At 31.2% G+C, this 20,121-nt stretch overlaps 1 long non-coding RNA gene across 1 annotated transcript; it reads left to right on the plus strand.

The window, feature by feature from the left end:
• Positions 1-355: 355 nt before the first annotated feature.
• On the plus strand, positions 356-18,184 carry LOC127703878 (uncharacterized). The gene is made up of 7 exons (XR_007983095.1): positions 356-419; positions 1,174-1,326; positions 11,539-11,844; positions 12,705-12,817; positions 14,164-14,359; positions 17,102-17,196; positions 17,722-18,184. It is a non-coding gene; the product is annotated as an uncharacterized LOC127703878 (long non-coding RNA).
• Positions 18,185-20,121: the final 1,937 nt, after the last annotated feature.

Below are 20,121 nucleotides of genomic sequence, written 5' to 3' on the forward strand. Positions count from 1 at the left end.
ATGTATGTTTCCTCTTTTGTAGATAGATTTTGATTGTGAATACTATAATATGATTGGATTGGTAGTGCTTGCCTGAATGTATAGGGTTAAAGAATATTGAATGTATTTAATACTTAAGGCTGCTACACCTGTTCGCACACTTATCCTATTTATGTCTTGTTTTTTATTCATTTAATAATTTATAATATTTGTTTGAGCTTGTCGAACTAGAATATATCATTCCTTGTTGAAGGTTGTATTTATTTGCGTTTTGTTCATTGACTTTTAACGGAGGCAATCATCTGAAACAAATCTCGTTTCTTTAAAGATTTCAACACGGCTCTATAAATATCAATATATAACGTTTTATATACTTCCTAGTTGTATCCATTATCCTAGTTTCAAGAAGAGGCAAGTGGTCATACGTCGATTTATGATAGGTTAGTAAAAAACTGATAATACATATTATACATATAAAAAGTCTGTCTACAGTTAAGTTGGGTCCATTAAATTTTCTTTCTATGAAAAATTATAAACAAAGAAACATTGTCATTATCGGTATCTGGTTATTAGAACTAAAAAATGTAAGATGATTACAATACATCACACTACAGTTACTGTATCGTCTTATATTTTTATGTTGTGAGTGTTACGATATTAACATGTTCTGTATTTATTTTCATTGTATCGGTGTCGTTACTGTTACTAAAATACGTTTAATATGTTTTATATTTGTAATGGTCTTTGGTCGGATTGTTGTCTCATTGACACATTCCCCGTTTCCATTTTCGATTCTCTTTTAATTCCTCCAATCGTATAATCATTGGATTACGGTTACAATGTAGTATGTTGACATTTAAAAGAAAGGCGAAATGGGATGTATGCGAACGAGACAGTAAATGAGGAAGCATTCCAACGATGATAAGTTTAACATACCATCTTCATCAATCATGTCAATAACAAGTATCAAACAAATGCACTCAAAAAATCTTTAATCACTTCATTTTTTGGTAAATTGCTCCTAGCCCAGAAAAGTTGCAATCCATCTTACAAAAAAGTCGAGAAAACTTGTCACAAAAAGGGAATTGCATGTTTGATTGAAAATAATTCGTAAGTGGTCAAAATAAATTAATTTAAAAATTGTGTAGATAAACAGTCATGTATCATTGTGCATTTTTATTATTGCAAACACAGGTTCAATGGGAAAAGGATGCCCACCTGCTGAATTACCATGATTACTACACAAATCTAATATGAAACGGCAACATAAACATCACCATCTTAGATACTTAATCCATTTGGTTATTATTCTGGATGGAGCTTTTCAAATATCCAGTGTATCTACCGGTAAGTTGATCTATTTTTAGAGAAACAAACTGTGATATTATAAAGATATTTACTGTCATACAAACAAATGTCCACACATGTGTATGTTAAAACCCATATGCAGATATATTAACATAAGAATTGCGATAAAACAAAAATATTTGATCTTCTATTCATTTGTATTGTATTTATTCATAGTCTAATTTCTAGCAAACAATAATAAATCAGTACAGATCTGAGAGTACTCGCAGTTACTGACAGCTAGTTCTTGACTTATTGACCCTCAATTTTGTATAATTCAGCATTATCAATTACATCATGTATGTGTCTGAGAATAAAACCAATAAACCTATTCTTTACGTAACCGGACTGATCCTAAGAAATATATTTTGTATAGTACGTGTATCGTTTTTAGCCGTTGTGCTAGAGCGTATGAAAATAGTTCCAAGTCAACATTCAAAAGTGAAATAGGACGATGATTGTTTAGTAACAAGGGATCACCCTTTTTGACTTAAAGTGTTAGTACACTTCAACTCTGAAAATATGTTATCATTTGATTTTTATGTCCATTATTGAAAATATCGACAACTGTGTGTTTTAAACTTTAAAATGTATCCCAACATTTTCTATAAAATTCGACTGCTAAGCCATCTTATCTAGGAGATTTATTAAGTTCCATCTTAAAAATAGCTTCTGAACATTCATTTAGTATAGTATCCCTAGGGCCTATCACGGACAAATGTATCATTTGTATCTTATTCTTTTTGTAGTTTTGTTTCATATATATAATGATGTTTATCTGGGCTTAGTGTCGAGTATATTTTTTCATAATACTCTTTAATATTAAACAAAATATTACTCGGATCTGTTATAATTTCATCATTTACCCCTTTTAATTTATTAATTGATGTTTAACTTGTCTTTGTTTTTCTAACCCGAAAAAATATGAGTTATATTTTCCCAAGTTCTACCCATTTCCAACTTGATCTGATTTGAGCCACTTAGCTTTTTGTTCATAAATTTTGGCAATTTCTTTTTTATTTTTTTTTTTATTTATTAATCTAAATGTTTATTCTCCGATTCTTGCTCATCCCCTGTTTTCATTTTTATTTCTAAATCTTTTTTTCGAGTGTTCGTAAATTCTCTCTTGCCAATTTTGTTTACGTTTTACTTTATGCTATGATTATCTCCCTTGCGTTTACCTTAAACACATCGTATTACCGTTTACAATTAAAGTACTTAACTTTATTTAAAATTGAGATGCCATTTAAGAAGTGTAGTTTTATCTTTTGTAATAATTTCTCAAGTATCTGTACGTGTATATGTTACAGTGAATTTGTAGAACTAGGGATTGTGTATAATCCCTGAATTTTTCAGGGATTATGTATAATCACTGGTAACTTTAGTGATTATATATAATTACTAACATTTTCAGGAATTATGCATAATCACCAGAAAAAATGTCAGGGAATATACATAATAACTTGAATGAAGAGACAATGAATAAAAGTAAAATGATTTATTCTATAAAATCATATTTAAATATCTTAAGAAACATAAATATTAAGATATTAAGCACAATATTCTGAAACAAATCATTTATTTTTACAAAGTACATTGTACATTTGGATGATATCTACTATGAGGGTCTGGATGGGGCCCCTCATTTCTTTATTCTTTAATTTTTAAGATAATTTTTGTCTATTCTGCATTCAAATTGACCATTATTCTCTATTCTATATTTGTCTATTTTATATTTGTCTATCCTATACTTGTGTAGCCCTTAATTTTGCACTTGTTGTCCATTATTCTCTATTCTGTAAACCCCATCCATACCCTCTACTGTTGAACATTTGCTCTGCTTTTCTGACGTTTTTTTTTAATGCAACAAAAAAACAACTTAAAAAACCCCTTAGCCTTCCATATTGAATATGATTTTACTGCACTTTGATGAGAAATAAAGTGTTCATAAGAAACATCTAAAGATGCTAAAAAGGTCAATCAGACAACTCAAATTTATTACTGTGTATTATCTGAGCATACTTTCATGTTTCGGAGTCAGTCATTATCCTTTTCAGCCCATTTTTGAACGATGGCTATAATTTAGTTGGTGTCTCCCATTCCACGATCAACATGCAGAATCGGGTTCACAGCCTCCTCCAAAATTTTGTTTAATCTGTCAAATATGTGTTCTGTTTGTGTTTCTGGACGTTTTGTTGCATATCTTTTTCTTAGTTTGAATTCCATGTTTGTTAACTTTCATTCCCTTTGTTTTACAGCAAATTACATGATCTGTGAATTTTTGTTGGTATTATTAATTTCAATTTAAAATACTTTTTTGTTTATGAGTTATTGTGGTTTAACACAGTTAAATAGAATATTACCAGAAAAACTGTAATAAGATTTGATAACTGGACAGAGAATGAAAACTGTCTACTTAAACCATATAGAGATTATACATATGGTTTATTATTTAATATTCAATATATTTTTTTACCAAAAAGAGAATCTTTGTATTACTGATAATCCCTGAAATCATTTCAGGGAATTTGTAGAATAATTCTTTAAATTTTCAGTGAAAAATCAGGGATTCTACATAATCCTTGATTATACAGATGCACTGTAACATATACAGCCATTTCAACTAAATAGGTATATTTATGAAACAATCACAAAGAAATCAACAATGCACATCACAATCATTTTACAAACATAATTTGAACATTCTATCGTGTTACATATGATTACAGGTAAGCAATAAAACATGCTTTTTGGTTAGATTGACTTGCCTTATTTGACCTTGTTTTTGCAAAATAGATTGACATACAAATTAAAACGAACAACCACCACGAGCTAAGTGTTTTTGTTCTACATAGTGTACTCATATTGGATATATGTTTCTGATTTTCGTGTACTAGCGGCATGTACTGAAGAAATTTAATATTTAGAATGAAAATAGATTTCAGTCTTAAGAAATTTCTGATAATGAAAGTGCATTTTATGAAGTCCCTTGTGGATTTATTTCTTGTCTTATAAATACTATAATATTCAAATATTCATCAAGAATAGAAATTGCCAAAACAGAAATTCCACATAAATGTGTACGTGTATGTAACAATGTTTTAGATTTTAACGAGAGAAATGTATGTATTACTGAAAAATTATTACACCAGGGTTTTCGATATCACAAACTAGTCAAAACATTTACTAAATTTTATCATCGGTATAAGGACATCATTCGTAAATATAGCTCAACATGCAGACTTCTTATACGTTCAGGTATTTCACATCCAATTTTTTATGGAAATATTCTTTATAAAGCACAAAAATGTCAGTATTCACCTCTGAAACTAACAAAACCTTTAAATAGACTTATTAAGAAGGGATATAGTTACGATACTGTTGTCAGGTCATTAAAGATTGCATATTTTGGCGTTGATATTGATTCACTTATAGGGTCTTTGCATCTGCACTAAACACATTTATTTAAAAACCAGTTGTTGGCATGACACGGGTTATGTTCTTCTCATATATGTTATGATGGTATGATACTAAACCCCTAACGGGAAGGATTGTGCCTGATATTCATATGATGAAGACATAATCTTTCAATCAGTTTAATTGAAGTCTGGAGCTGGCATGTCAGTTAACTGCTAGTAGTCTGTTGTTATTTATGTATTATTGTCATTTTGTTTATTTTCTTTGGTTACATCTTCTGACATCAGACTCGGACTTCTCTTGAACTGAATTTTAATGTGCGTATTGTTATGCGTTTACTTTTCTACATTGGCTAGAGGTATAGGGGGAGGGTTGAGATCTCATAAACATGTTTAACCCCGCCGCATTTTTGCGCCTGTCCCAAGTCAGGAGCCTCTAGCCTTTGTTAGTCTTGTATTATTTTTAATTTTAGTTTCTTGTGTACAATTTGGAGTTTAGTATGGCGTTCATTATCACTGAACTAGTATATATATTTGTTTAGGGGCCAGCTGAAGGACGCCTCCGGGTGCGGGAATTTCTCGCTGCATTGAAGACCTGTTGGTGGCCTTCTGCTGTTGTCTGTTCTGTGGTCGGGTTGTTGTCTCTTTGACACATTCCCCATTTCCATTCTCAATTTTACGTATATAGCAAGGTATGTATGTATTCATTTTAATCGTTATAAATTTGTACATAATTATGTACAAAATTTTACTAATTATTATGCATACTTGTTTATTAACTATTAATAGCATACCCTTTGTATGTATTTGCTCTAAATATAAAACAGATAAAGACCAATATAGCAGGAATATGACAAACTAGTAGTAATTAATATCTTCTTTGAGTATTACTTACTATTATATGGATCATACAAGCATATATTATTTGCATACTTTAGTTTCCATTCATAAAAATGAATACGTTGTAAAATGTCAACATGTAACATCATTGTAAGAAAATTGAAACTCAAAATCATTAATAATACACTTCTTTTGGATATAAACATCTTGCACTGTATCTTTTGTTTTTATACATTTTTTCCAACCCTATATAATTAAGGCTTTGAGTTGGCATTCATAAATACGTCTACATGTGTATGAGTTACATGTATGATGAAAACAAACAATTATTAATTTAACAATAATTAATATCGACAAAGATTGACTCTTTTGTAGAACTGAAGATGCTGAAAGTATTCTTATTTTTTGTTTTAACACTAATTGACGTCTTCACTATAAGCAGAAACCGATACCCAAACCGAAATGATGAAATACTCTACTGTAAATGTCAGTGTGAAATCAATCAGTCTATTAATTTAAATTGTTCTAAATCTGAAAATATTATATCGATGATTACTTGACACATCAATTCCAATCTCTTCTCAATACAATACTTTAAGTAATACTCAATTTAAAATTTGGATTTGACTTGAAATATTTTATACATTTATCATTGAGTGTGTTTCTCCGAATGAACTGTGTTATATGTAGTTAACTTTTCATTCGTCGAATGGGATATTCTACATACACTCTTCTGTCTTGAATCTTACACCGTTTGGGTTGATCGCGGAGTATCTTATTTTGATAGTTTAACCGTCTCAATGTATATGGTGTAACGATGGGGTGTTCAGATAGATATGTTGTGTAAACAAGCAAGTGACCAACACGAGGAAACGCCTCCTCTCGAGTTAGTTATGACGTTCACCAGCACGTCGTTTTTGTCAGAAAGGAAGCTATATTTTAGATAATTATCTTATTTTCGTTTAAGTATTTGATATAACTATATTTATTGATGTCCACACAAAATATTTTCGCTACTCTAAAAGATGAACAAAGCAAGAAGAAAATGGAAAGACACAGACTAATGTTTTGTTTTGGCAAATTGTATCATTTCATATGATCAAGTCAGATTGCCCAGTCCGATTTCTACCTAATCAAGGAAAAATAATACATGTAAAAAGCACTTTATTAATTTGTAACGTCCGAGGCGTTATCTGGGTCTACCTTCATCAGGGACGCTGATACTAATAAATTACCAAAAGCCTACGATTTTAAGTACCTGATCAATTTGAAAGGGTAACACAGGTTAATGGCTACTAGCTATAGTATATAACAAAAAGAGTCAAAAGAAATAAGCAAATCTAAAAAGGGAATATGTTTTCCATAAACTTACAGCATACTAGTTTAACTTGTGCGATAAACAGCGACATACTTGATAGTTTTTAATGAGATATAATGCATCTCAACGAGAGCGCTAAAACAAGACTGATAAACAATGAAGCATCTCTTAGAGTTAGAGTAATCTGTTGATGCCTTTCATCTGGTAAAGATGTAACTCTACGTGCATAAAACAGTTTTAACAAAAATACCGAAATCAAGGTAAATTCATGGAGTGGAAGTCCATAAGACCTGACACAATAAAACGCTCGACTATCTCAACCAACTGATCGAATAAAAAAACAACTGTCATATTCCTGAGTATAAAGCTATCCAACAAATTTGGTCACATATTCATCAAGTTTTAAAATCGATTATTAGATTGCACTCTGCTAAACAATGACAAAATATAAAAGAGGGTTTGCAGAGATTTGAAGAAACATTTTGATCTTTTGATTGTACCCCCTTTAGAAAATTCAGAATACCAGGCTTTGTTTTATAGTTACATCATCAAATACACTGGCTTTGTTCAAATTATGACAGACACCTTAATGAAAGTAAAATATCTGCAATCACAGATTGATGCAGGTCGGCGGAGACATTACCATTCCTTCGTGATTGTAACTTGCTGGTTGATACCATTTATCTAGCTGAACAGCATATTGTTATATCATCTACTTCACAAGGATTATGCTACACAATCGATAGTGTACCAATTGTATAACTATGTGTATCTCAGTACCTTCGGCGAAACATCCTTCTTGAAAAATGTGAATTATAGCTAAGTTTATATTGACAATTGTATATTACTTAATTAGTGTATTCAGTTGAAAAAAGGTTGAAATGATAATGTTCATTATTTAAAAAGATTCATGTGAATTGATGTTTCATGTAATAATCAATGTGATATTGTCAGCTTCAGAAAACTATAAATATGCATTGTACAGGTTGATTTAATTCAAACTTAATAACATAACATAAACATTTACGCATGATAATTTCAACTCGCTCAACTATCCTTGATTTCGGTTTCGGTTTCTGTACATGGTGAAGATGTTTAATATGAAACCTACTTAGTGACGGATTGTTTGTTTAAGTTGAGAAACAACGTATACGAAATCTAGCATTGTTGGATTAAAGTCTTAAACGAAACCCACCTTTATATCTGTTATACAATGTATGTCGAAATGTCAATCTGACCCCAGGGTAATCGTTCCTTAATGAATATTTCATTATGTTGCCTTCAGTTAGGCAAAACACAACTAATTGGGCCCGGTAAGAAAGAACATACCTGACAGTAGTACATGGTTAAAACAAAATAGTTCCTGCTCATAGGTGTAACTTTCAAAATATGTAGAATAGTTTAGTAATTTTGGTATCTAATGAAAGCTGAATGACTGATGATCATTGCAAAACACTATTTTGCTGATGATTTTGAATTATAAAAAAAGATTATAAAACTTTAAAATGAGGGCACCTTTTGTCTTTATCTCATATCTCAAAAACCTGTTTTGGGGAACCAGACCGCTTTTGTATCAAATTGAAAGTATTTTGATGTATTCAGAACAACACAAATAAATATAGTGTTTTGACATAGAATGGCTATCATTTTATTTGAATTTAAGACAAAAAGACAAAACATCTATGCGTGCTTTAAATAAAAGAATTTAATATAGGAAGCAATGAAACCAAAAAATAGTTGTGTGCCTCCGTTTTTCATTTACTCATACATAAAACTTCAAAAAAATGTTTTTGTAAAAAACTTAATCTAACTTTTGTTCAAATCATTTTTCAATGTCTGATAGCAAAATCGTTTCAAGATAAGTAATTTTTAAACAGTCATATTATTGAAAAGTAAGTAAGTATAAAACTGTTTCAACATTTTTAGCAAGAGTTAAACGATATTTTGTTTTCGTGTAGTGTATGAAAAGTTGTTTCATCTAAGATTGCTCCAATTTGTACATGCTTATTAATTTTCAACAAGTTTAATGTAATTATAACATGTTTGAACTACGTTTTTAAACAATCATGCTTACTCCTTTCGACAGCAAAAGCATAACAATGTAAGCTGTTCCTTTGCTTTGTTTTGTGTTTTTTTTTTTGCTGTGCACATACTGATTTTGTGTCATAGATGGATACCCCATATCCTGTTTTTTCTAAAAGTAGGTTCGACTGGTCTTAAAGAACCCATTTACTGACCTTTCTAAGTTCAGTTTCACATAAACAGTCATGGTGAATTTTAACAATAAGAAAAAAGGGAAATGTGGTAATAATGTCAATGAAACATCTATCCGCAAGAGTTCAAATGATATGGATACAGACAATCACTGTGTAGCCTTCAACAACGTGAAAAATCCTCCACGTACTGCACCTATTCAATGGTGTAAATATCATAGTATCTCTTCAAGAGGAATACATTTACACTTATAGAACAGAAAAGTGAAAGAACACCCCCCCCCCACCCCCACCCCCCCCCACCCCCCCACACACACACACAGATAAAGACAAACAAAAATAAAATTGTAAAATTACCGCTGCTCATGATTGACACAATTTTTGCTATGACCAACAGATATTGAATTTTTTCGTCTAATTATGTGACATTTTATTCGTACAAATTAACACATCAACACATTAAATATAGGCATTTAACAACTGTCCTTCGATCTCTTACATTATACCAGTTTAAATATTTGTGCAATGATACCTAATAGATATATTTGAATCATATGAAATAGCATTATATGGAGATCAATAATTTGCCTTTATAAATGCATTTAGTTATTTAGCATGCAGTTAGTGTCGATATATTATAAATTTATCAAGTATAATACAATGTAAAACAGTCATTCTAAAACATTTTTGTGTTTACTGTGTTTTTTTATAGACGTTTATTTTGTATTTAATATGCCTAAAAACTTAAGATAACTTATACATGTAGCAACAAAAACTACATTTTATAAAAAAGAATTAAATGCAATTTGACCATTATGACAACGGGATAAAAATAAATAAATAAAATACAAGTAAGAAGAAAAATATTATTTGCATGAATTTACTCATCTACTGATAAATTTTTATTAACATACATCTTTTCAACAACAATGAATTACTAAATATTTTAAGAATTAGGTATACATGTATGAATGAAGGTAAACAAAATCGTTTAACTTAGTAAATAAATGTACTGTTCGCACAGCAAATTTGTTCTCTGGTCCTTCATTGATTGTTGTCTTATTTGTAATCGTAACATATATTGCACATTTTATGTACAGAATAGCAATACATTGTGACAAAATATTTATTTACATATATTTGTACATAACTAAAAAACAGGTAGAACGGAAGTTTCTGCCGAAGCATTTCAAATTTGTTTGGAGACGAATATAAAAAACAATTTATTTTTCGAGACAATGTATGGTTGTTCTTTTTATACTGTAACTCCTACAACTGTTATCATACAACATATGATAGAGTTGGGTAAAATAAATTATTATTTTCTTTCAAAACAGACGACGTTACATTTTCGTGTATATACATTCCTTATTAGTTTCACAGGGGGACGATTATTTCATGTTATGTGACGATTTAAAAAAATATATTAAAACATATTTTATTTGACATCACATATAATAAAAATGATTCGTTCGGAAAGATTTCTAATTGTCTAGATATCAAATCATGATTGCACACACGTCATCATCTAAGTGAAAGTAAAAGTCTTCCTTTTTTTTTTTAATTTTTTTTTTTTTGGTAATTTTGTTTGTTTAATTTGTATTTTATTTTTTGTTTTTGTTTTCTAAATATCATTTATATTTATCAAAATCATCTGCGCCTCATTTCCCCACCCCCCCCCCCCCCCCCTTCTAACCCCCCAGAAAATTTACTGTTCATCTTCTTAATAGAAATGTACGATAAATTAATATCAACTTCAACTAAAATTATAAGGTCAGTTACTATATTACACAAATATGTATAGGTGTACGGTCAATTTAATGTTGTGTGTGTTTTGTTCAATCTTTAGTTTGCTCTCTGTGTAGTGTTTGGTTATTGTTGCTTGTATTGTAAAGTTTGTTAACTACTTTCGAAATCATATTGTAACAAAGGTGTCCCTCTTTTGGTTTCCCTGGTATTGTCAATTCCTACGTTTATATCTAGTAATTTTCGAAATAAATTTTGTTTCAAACATTGCGCTGGAGAAATTGAAGTTCGAAGTTTGAATTTCATTAAAGAGCTTCGTTTTATTGAAATAGTGTATCGCTTAAATTCTAATCATTGACAGATAAATACCTTTACAAAAACAATTAACTAAATGACACTGAATACGTTCATCCAATTTTAAATTATCAATCAATTAAAAAAAATAATGTTTTCGACATTATATTTAGGTTACTGAGATGTAATTATAAAAACAAACAATATAAGGGAAGTTCATTCGTATAAATACTGTGAGCTGTTAATTAATATAAATTGTAACGATTCAGGAATTTCGAACAGTGAACAAAAACGACCTTAATGCAAAACTAAATAAATGCAAGAGGAATTGTATCACTCATAGTGTATTGGTATCACTTCATTTATGATGCACTTCATATTGTAGTTGTTTGGAATATTACATCGGATCCAGTAATTTTCGGTGAAAGCGTTACATTGAAATGCTACGTTCAGTTTGGCACATGCAACACAATTGAATGGAGGAAATGGAGTGGAGGAGTTTACAACAGGCTGATTTGTTTAAATGGTGAATCATATTTCAAGGACAAATATAAAATGAATTTGAGTAATAAAAGCCAGGACTATGAATTAGAAATTTTACATTTTAACGAATCAGACGTCGGCTGCAACTATACATGCTCTTGTGGATTCAACCATTACACACACAAACTATTGTTGAAAAATTATATATGTACGTATATCTTATTTTGCATGTGTTTGCTTTTCGCTATGTTTCTTTTAAAGTTATCAAACGTATCTTGGTTCATTTTACTACATGAAGATATAAAGATCTTGAAAAGACTCCTGGGGAAATATTTGAAGAAAAGAGCAAAAACATAGTGAAATGAACTGGTCGTCTATCAGAAAATTTTGGATTTTTACAATCGTAAGGTTTGAATGTAATTGAATTAATTACCAGAAGGAACTTGACTAGTACACACCAGCTTAATATTTATGTAAATGTAGTTAAATGATATTGAAAGTCGCCACTTCCACGCTTCATACAAAATGTTATTCGGTCAACGTCTTTACACTTGAATTACATTACAAAAAGAAGCAATCCGTTCTTAAGAACTAGATAGATAGAATATTGGTCGATTTCTATGTTAATTGTTTTAAATGTTTTGTTTTGTAAAGAGAATTGTTTACTGAAAAAAAAATGCTAAAATGTATATATCACCTATAAAACAAAATATCTGGTAAAACAAGAATAAGCTTCGAATTCTATATAGGCATTAAACAAATTAAAGTTTGTTTTTGTTTTTATTGTTGTTTCTATTTGTTTTTGTTTTTGTTTCTATTTTTGTTTTCTTTTACAAAAAAAGAAGAACGATTTAATGTGTCTTGATATAGCAATCAGCCAACTTCATTAACTAAATAACCGACTTTTTTATTAGATTGGTAACAACTGGCTCTTTCTGATATAATCGAAATTTGTTGTTGTAATTGATGTAACGCAAAATGTCACCGTATTGTTTCTTTTAAACACTCATTAGCAACATACAAACTATCGTTAACACTAAAATAAACGCACACCTTATAATTTTACAGATTACCCTGCAACGTATTTTGTGTCTGATACCCAGGTAAATGTTGGCATGTTGACCGGGATAATCACCATGAGATATGTTTTCCCGATTCCCAGCTGTGTCGCAAGATATGGTGTAAGTATTTTGAAAACTTCCTGTACTGAGGTTTACTAGCTACGTAGATAATTCAGGCATCTGTATCACAAATACAAGTAGAAATACCGAAATGCACACCCAACATGGTGGAATGATAAAACGAAACCTCCATAAAAGCTGCTATTGTAAAATATTGATATTCTGATTAACAACCTTAAACTAAACTAATTTTTTTCTTCAACGCATGTCCTTTTTTAAAGTGTTCATGTCTGAAAGAGTTCGCTGAAATCTAAGTGAAAGAAAGATATGAATCAAATAGGCATTTTGATTTATTGATAATGAATTTGACTTTTCTGTAATTTGATTAGACGTGTACAGTTTATTCAATGATCAATAATTTATTGATAATTTCTCATTCATATCGATCTAAATACATTTGTATAATTCATATGATATACGGTATGTTCATTACGGTTGTTTTTGATAATGTATTAAATTTCTCTTTCTGTTGAACATACTATATAAGTTGCACATTTCAGGAAAGAATGAAATAAGCTAGACTTTGTCACGTTTGCTTGCTACACATTACGAAATTGCTTCTTCTATTGCTATTCAGGCATTGTTATGTGTAATTTTCCGCGATAAAACTATCATTTGAGGATAGTATCTTATAGCTGTAAGTAAATATTTATTTGATTGATTGATTGATTGGTTTTTAACGCCACTTTCAGCACGATTGTGTTATGTCGTGGCGGACTGTTTTTATTGGTGATAGAAGCCGGAGTGCCCGAATAGATCCACCGACCATCGGTAGGAAGACTGACAATCCTAGTCAATAAAAATTGGAGTCGAGCTCCTCTGCCACGTGTTGAACTTACAACCTCAGTATTGACAGGTTAGTGATACAGTAGGTCGACTTCTTAGACTACTCGGCCACCGAGGTCCCAACATTTATTAGATCTTGGATATATATGACATTCAAAATTGTCACAATGGTAATATATAAAAAAAGCGATAAAAGTAGTTCCGAGTGAAAATCGAAATGAATCTAATCCGATTGAGCATAACACTGATCTCAATGTTATTCAAGCAATGATAAAAATAGTTACCATAACAAATACGCTTCATGTAACACAGTAAAGCGTTTGGTTACGACAGATCCATTCGACGGAACAAAAATAGAAATAGAAGAAAGAAATTGAAAAACATGATCGAAAATTGAATTTTGTCCAAAACATTATCTTTTGATTTGGGAAAAAATTAAATTGGACACACCGAAGATCAAAATGTAATGCTCATAACGGATTCACTTAAATGTGTATTTTAGAACAAATGAATTTTGACAGATAGATAGTTTATTTTCAAATTTGTAATTTGTTTTGCAGAATATAAATCATAATATGAGTTTTGCTGCAATTTCACGATTCAACTTTACATATACATACGATGAAATCAATACAAGGTATAAATTTAACGTTAAAGAAGCACGTTGTGCTAAAAACGTAACTATCAAATGTAGCCTTGGCCCGATGATATTTGAAGTTACCAAAACAGTCCCTGACGTTACATCCTATTGTGAAGGTAAGCATGCACATTCTATTCTCGGTTGTATGTTTTGCTGTCGTGAACATATATTTATTTGCTTACATATCTATTATTTCTCAATTTTGATACATTTACATTTTCTAAGATGTGATTTTATTTGCAAGCAAATAAATAAACATATTTTGAGATCAATAAGACAATATCATTTCTTGATAACCTTGACGGAATCCAATGCAAGTAAGCCCTTATTGCTTAGATCAAAAGTACTTTCTACATGTTCAAGACTGGATACATCATTAACTGCATCTTTACAAGAACAGGCATTTGCAACTATACCCACACAATACCAGGGGGCTAAAGAATATTCGCCGTTACTGGAACCGTTCTTGCAGCTCGCTTAATGATTTTTGATTATAAGATATCGACATATGTTTTTGTTTACACTAAGTATCTCAAACTTAGTCCGATATACTGCCACCGATTGTAGCATGGTATGATTTCAATACCAGTACACTAAATACATGTAGTTGGTTTCAGATACTGCGATTATTCTTCTATACCATGGATTTGTTTAAAATATTATTTCTTGTGCCTTTTTTAGGTTTTTTTTTCCCACACCGCTATGATAATGGTTATTGCTCTATTAAATAACCGACATTCAAGTACAGGTTTTATATAAAAACATTCATATAGGCAGTTTTAGTACATTTTCAGTAACTGTTAGTCTTGTTTGATACGGTATTATTGTTATACCAGTCCTGCAAATTGTTTTTGGTTTACATCCAGTTTCCTATTGGAATTTGTATTGCTCAAACTTTATACTTGTGTGCACTGTTAAGTGGTCGTTTAATTATGGTCTTTTATTTTATTTTATGATGGTATGATACTAAAACACTAACGAGAGGAATTGTGGTTGATTTTCAAATGATGAAGACATAATCTTTCAATCAGTTTAATTGAGGTCTGTAGCTGGCATGTCAGTAACTGCTATTAGTCCTTTGTTAATTTAGGTCATTTTGCTTAGTTTCTTCTGTTACCTATTCCGACATCGGACTCGGATTTCTTTTGAACTGAGTTACCTGTGCGTATTGCTGTGTGTTTGTTTATTCTACATTGGCTAGAGGTATAGGGGAGGGTTGAAATCTCACAAAACATGTTGAACCCCGCCGCGTTTGTGCGCCTGTCCCATGTCAGGAGCCTCTGACCTTTGCTAGTCTTGTATGTTCTTTTTTAATTTTAGTTCATTTATATGTTTCGGAGTTTAGTGTGAAGTCCATTTTCAATGAGCTAGTACACATTGGTAGCCTTGGGCTGTTTTCTGCTCTTTGGTCGGGTTGTTGTTTCTTTGACACATTCCCCATTTCCATTCTCTGTCTGTTCATTCGTCCTTCCGTCCGTCCGTCCGTCCGTCTGTCCATCCGTAAACAACACGTCGGACAATAACTCAAAACGCTTTCACCAATTTTCATGAAACTTTGGTTAATTGTTAATATCTATAGACGTAATCTCCCTTCCGATTTTTATAAATTTCAGATTTAACGTTTCTGAGTTTTGGAATTTTATTCATAAAATATTGGGGATTTTGGAGTTTTCATACTTTAACTCAAAAATGCTTTGAACAATTGTCATAAAACTTTCGTGAGTTTTTCATATATATTGACATAAATTCCCTTTCGATATTTAAAAATTTCTGATTTTTTTTGGGACTTTATCATAAAAAGGGGGGATTTTCAAGTTTTTGGACAGTAACTCATAATCGCTTGAGCAGTTTTCATGAAAATTAAGAGACATGTGTATATCTTTTGTAAGCTGCCTTTAATTTTTTTTTTATACATTTCTGGTATGACATTGCGGGGTTATGGAATTTTATTCACAGAAAAATCGCCGAAAACAGTCCATTTTTCATACTTTTGATGGTTAGGGAATTTAATCCTTTCCCATTATCGAGGCCAGAAAATTAGTTAAACTTGTGATAGCCTTAATAGTGCCAAATTGTTCATGTGTTTTGTCAATGGGTACCACTGTGTGTTCATGTCTTTTATTTATATTTTTTTGGAAAAGGGGGACGGGGTGTCTTTTGAGCAGTGCTCACAGTATTTTTAGTATCATATGTATTCATTGAAAGCATAAAGATGAGCCTACAGAGCAAAGGGTGTACCATGCGCTCATGGCATGCCTCTTTACTTATCTTTATTTTTTTTCATTTATAAATCACTCTAATAGTAAAGGCTTTATTGATTAAATCAGGTATTAGTTTTAACTAATCTGACAACCTGGATTAAATAATTGATGGACTATTATCTATATATTCAAACTTCTTTGAATTTTTTATGTTGTTTGTTAAATGGCATTATACGAATTTTCACTTGCCATGCCTGTTTGTAATCTAGCCGACCGTTCTTGGAAATGACGAATTGAATCTCTAATAATTTCAATAATGTTATTTTGAATACAACGTAATACAGCATGTTACTATTTTAAGAAAAGTCATTACCAGTTACCCCCCAGAAAATGAAATAACAATATTTTATTTTCATCAGAAGTTTCTACTGTATCCGACACAAGCAAACGTTCACTAAAAATTTCTTTACCAAATTATCTTAATCATTTAATAGTACGCAGATTGCTGTATTTGTTCTATATGGAATAAAGATTCACCATTTTACAACATTCTGATGTAAAAATGAATATAAATATAAACGGACATAATTTATACACAGATTCCTTTACTTTGCATATTTTGTATGCAGCAAAATATTTTGATGTTTTTTTTTAAAGAACCCACTGAAATAAAGCTGCTGATATTATTAGTGATATTTGGACTTCTTGTTTTTTTGCCAATACTGTTTGCTACGCTGTGGATCAACTGTCTGGTAAGTGTTTTTGATGGAATATGTCAGGCTTGCTTTTAACCTATATATAATTACATTAATTTACAATATCTAATTGGTTTTAGATAATTGTTTCATATTGTACGTACAGTATTTATAAGTTTTAAGGAGGTAAACTTAGATGTTCCGGAAGGGTAAGCAGTTCTTGCTTCGTATGTGGTACCCTTCAAGTTGCACATGCAAGTAAAAATCTGGATAAATATATACTATCAAACCATTTCAATTTAAATTTTAATATAGCACAAAAATGGCCTAATTGCTCAAATTTAAACAAACATACTGCATCCTACACAAATATCATTTTGGACATATTTGACAAATTAACTGTCATGACTGATTTTATATTATTTTTAATTGTCTAAAATTTCTATTGTATCAATTATAATACATGTTGCAATGTGTAAAGTAAGTTCATAAATTAGTGAAAATTTCAAGTAAAAAAAAACACGATCATTTTTTACTAGATAGTTTCTGCTCCTGCGTGAAAAGAATATTTTACATTAATAGGTAAATGAAGATGAAGACTCTTGTAGTGTGCATTGTTTTATTGTTCATTTCGACTAGTTTATGGTGCATCCAAGGAGTGTACGACAAGGAATGTTGCCTTTTGTTTTATATTCTACTTTCAAGGATACAACACTAATCTCTTATTAATGACATTACAATGGTAGATGAAACGGATTAAACTTTTTGTATGTTCGTGTTCATTATAGGATGTGATTTTAACTGTACATGATGTGATTTTTTAATTAGATGGTGTGATTCTATCTTTTGGTGTGCAATCGACATTACCTGACGTGCACTTATAATTCTATGAGGAATAATGTTTATAGTAAGCACTTGTCATTATATGATGTGCTAATTTTATATTATGTCAATTTTTCTTTATTGGATGTGCTTTTACCATTGATTGTTTCGATTTTGTCTTAAAGGGACATTAGCCACAAGATGTAAAAAAAAATATGATTTGTTTTTGTTCAATCATTAATGAAACTGAAATAATGAAATAATAATTCGCTTTTAGCAGCCAGTTTGGTTCAATTTTATCAAAATTAGCTAAGAAACATCGCTGATGAATTATTCACTTGCAAGTGAATAATTCGACCTCATTGAATCCATATTCATGTGATATTCAGTTTAAACCCTTAGCTAGATATGGGTTACGTGTAAATTAGGCAATGGGTTAAACGCGAGAAAGAAGACGTACACACTCTTTCCGAATGGAGTAAGGCTGTGATGTCGTTAATACAGAATTAAGAAACTGAATGGGTCTATTAATACCCATGCTACATCAATCTTTAAAGACCCAAATGTTGCAAAACATCTGTTCTAACTCCATGACAAATATGTTGTTGTCCACGCAGATAAAGCCCCAAACAACATCGTTTTTGTGTGTAAATCACATTACATAAACTGCTTGATAAATGAATTAGGTATTGACAATTCACTTGGGAACTCAACATATACCCCAACGACACTTACTAAAGAGGAAATCCTGGATAATCATAGGTGTGTTCTATGTTCCTTTGGAATTTCAACCAAAGATGAGGAAATGAATCTTCCATCACTGTATTGGATACCTAAGCTACATAAGTGTCCTTACAAACTACGGTATATTACTGGGTCTTTCAAGTGTTCCACGAAACCTCTTTCTAAATTATTAACATCAATTTTATCAGCAATCAAAGCCGCGCTTCAAAGTTATTGTGAAACTACCTATTCAAGAAGTGGCGTGAATCAAATGTTGATACTAAACAATTCCAAAGATCTTTTAGAGTACATACAATCTAAGACTCTTTCATCTTGCAATAGTATTAAAACATTTGACTTTTCTACACTTTACACAAGTATTCCCAATTCAAAACTAATAGACAAATTGAAAGAGTTGGTCCTGCTTTGTTTTATAAAAAAGAATGGCCAACGTAGATACAAGTATCTGGTCTTAGGGAGGGATAAATCCTACTTTGTAAACAATCACTCTGATTCGAACAAAATATTCTCTAAAACTGACATTATCAAGATGCTTGATTTCTTGATTGACAACATATTTGTTACGTTTGGAGGACTTGTTTTTCAACAAACAATCGGCATTCCTATGGAACCAACTGTGCCCCTCCTCTTGTCGACTTGTTCCTTTATTCATATGAGGCTGACTTCATACAGGAACTTCTCAGGAAGAAAGAAAAGAAGTTAGCAGTATCCTTTAACTTTACTTTCCGCTACATAAATGATGTTCTCTCACTAAATAATTCAAAATTTGGTGACTATGTTGAACGCATCTATCCCATCGAACTTGAGATAAAGGATACAACAGATAGAGTGAAGTCTGCCTCATAACTTGACTTACATCTATATATTGGTCAATGAGTGCCGATTGAAAACAAAACTTAATGACAAAAGAGATGATTTCAACTTCCTAATTGTGAACTTTCCATTTTTATGTAGCAACATTACAGCAGCGTCTGCATACGGAGTATATATATCTCTCAGTTGATACGATACTCCAGAGATTGTATTTCCTATCATGATTTCCTTGATAGAGGATTGCTGCTCACAAGGAAGCTATTAAACCAAGAGTTCCAAGTGGTGAAGTTGAAATCATCCCTCGTAAATTTTACGGACGCCATCACGAGTTGGTTGACCGTTACGATGATAGCGGATATGTTCCTAATGTCGTAACTACAATCCCGTCCCCTTTTCCCGAATGTGACCTACCGAATTAGACTTGTTACCGGGTTTGTACTAACATGAGCTAAACGACGGGTGCCACATGTGGAGCAGGATCTGCTTACCCTTCCGGAACACCTGAGATCGCCCCCAGTTTTTGGTGGGGTTCGTGTTGCTCAGTCTTTGGTTTGCTATGTTGTGTTTTGTGTACTATTGTTTGTCTTTTTCTTTTTTAGCCAT

This window comes from Mytilus californianus, unplaced genomic scaffold (assembly GCF_021869535.1).
Source record: "Mytilus californianus isolate M0D057914Y unplaced genomic scaffold, xbMytCali1.0.p SCAF_53, whole genome shotgun sequence".
In the NCBI taxonomy this organism is placed as follows: Eukaryota; Metazoa; Mollusca; class Bivalvia; order Mytilida; family Mytilidae; genus Mytilus; species Mytilus californianus.